At 45.9% G+C, this 2,145-nt stretch overlaps 1 pseudogene; it reads left to right on the top strand.

Annotated features, from left to right (window-relative positions):
• Positions 1 to 1,428: 1,428 nt before the first annotated feature.
• The window catches only part of LOC102764082, a 16,301-nt pseudogene continuing 15,584 nt past the window's right edge, over positions 1,429 to 2,145 (top strand).

The raw sequence follows: 2,145 nt of genomic DNA, 5'->3' as shown, positions 1-2,145 counted from the left end.
CCTTGTTAGAGGCAGGAGCGAGCTCACATCATGGGGCCTTTTGGTAAATGGACAGACACAGAGATGATCTGCATCTGGAGCATGATTTTCATGTCAACAAATTTGTGGGCAAGAGAGGGGTCTTGCTGTCCTCTATAGAGTCCTCATCAAGGGCCTCTCCCAACCTTAGCCACACAATGATGGCCCGCACCAGACATGTTCTTAGAGCAAAATAAAGCTGCCTCCACCTCCCCAATATTTAATGGTATACGAGCTGGGGATTGGGCATGAAGTGCCTCAGTTGCTCCCATCCTTCCCCACTCCACCCCCAGTCAGATGAGCTGCCAGCCTCTTGAGAAATGATGCTGAACATCTTCAGTATAACAGGTAATAGGGTATCAAAGAATCAATCAAGAAACATTTCCAAATGCAAGTACGCATGCTGCTGGAGTTCAGGAGAGAGCTGGTATGAATCTTGCAGACCTAAAGGGAACCCAAATCCCAGGTGGGTAAAGGGGTTTACTCAAGACCAACGAGACAGAGAGCTGTTCTTGGGACCTGGATTGGAAAAACTGGAAACAGTGCAAAAGGAATACAACAAAAATTGTCTTCCATCCTTGTCGCCTCACGAAAGTTCCCTTTCTAAGGGCCAACCACTGATACCAGTTTCTAGAGTATATCTTTCCAGAGATATTGCATGTGGAGACCAGCAAAAGTAGCCACATGTGTACTCCACAGGTGCAGCATACAAGGCACTTGCTGCACCTTGCTATTTCAGGCATGCTCCTTCTAAAACACCATCCTGCAAAAAATACTTTAATAGATTCCGGGATCTGCAGAACAAGGCCCAGCCTCTTCCAGGTGTTGAATACCCTAACTTCAAAAATGAGCATCCTGCTTGGCAGTGCTCCCCTCCTCCCTCCTCCTGCTCACCCCACCCAGGTCTCCACCTCAGCAGGTCTTCAGACCCATGAGTCTCACTCCTGCTGATTCCTTGGTCTGAAGACACTTGCTTCCCCTCCTCTGCTTGTCAAAATCATCCTCATCTTCAAAGACTCAATTCCACATGGCACTTCAGCTGGGAAGCCTCCAAATTTCTCTGTCATGTTGACTGTCTGTCCTCTCTAAGGAACCTCCTTGGCAAGTTCAATATCCCTCTGTGGGTGGTTCATTTATTTTATGAGCACACTTGAAATAGCACATGGTGTGTGGTAGGGACCAGTGAGACCACAAGAAGCAACAGTCTCCGCCCTCAAAGAACTTAGGGTCCAGCAGGGGAAAGTAATGCATTCAGCAGTCGTGGATGATGAGTACAAGGTGCCGTGACACACAGAAAAGGGTCCTTCCCGCAGAGTGGACGGGACCCGCAGGGGAGGTTCCTAGAGGAAGTGGAACCTAAGCCAATGCCAGAAGTTCTAGAAGGACGAGCCATACCAGGAGTCATGGAGAATGGAGATGTCCCCGAGGAGCCAGGCCACACCAAGAGAAAAGCACGGTCAAGTTCAGAAGCACCAGAGCTCCATCAATAAGTCAGGAAGTGAGAGCTGTGTGGACAGAGTCCGGTAACGAACATGAGACCAAATCTTCTGTAAATTATAAAGTGCCCGTCAAACAATAGGTGTAAGAGGGTAAGTAAGACAAATGAATATGTACTTCTAAGTTTCGCAAATTTAAAGTAACAGATAATCCTCATTCACTTATAAAAGTGTCACCATAAATTTTTTTAATTGAGTGTTTTACACTGAACTTTCCAATTCTTATTAAAAGTGGCAAAGCAAGTTGTAAATGAGAAAAAGAAAACAGCAGGTGTAAGAGTGAGTGATTCAACAAATCTGGCAACTGGAGAGTCATAATCTTTGACTCCTGAGGTGCAGCGGCCTCTGAAGATTGACAGATAATGTGGGGAAGGCCAAGGAGTGTCACTCAACATGTTTGCCCTTGGTTGTGGATATTTATTTGTGAAGGTTAGCATTTTAGTGAAGCCCTCTGTAAATCCGGGCTCTCATCAAGAATACTCAGAAGATAGCCAACATTGAGGTCTTACTCTGCTTCCAACTTATCGTAAGTGCTTTACATGTTAGAATCTATTTATTCCCAACCACTTATGGGGTGGGTATACTATTGTTATGGGTTCACTCAGCGAGATAGACCACCGACTCAGAATTT

The sequence above is a fragment of the Myotis davidii genome, unplaced genomic scaffold (assembly GCF_000327345.1).
Source record: "Myotis davidii unplaced genomic scaffold, ASM32734v1 scaffold93, whole genome shotgun sequence".
Lineage (NCBI taxonomy): Eukaryota > Metazoa > Chordata > Mammalia > Chiroptera > Vespertilionidae > Myotis > Myotis davidii.
This window is presented reverse-complemented; position numbering and strand designations above follow the sequence as displayed.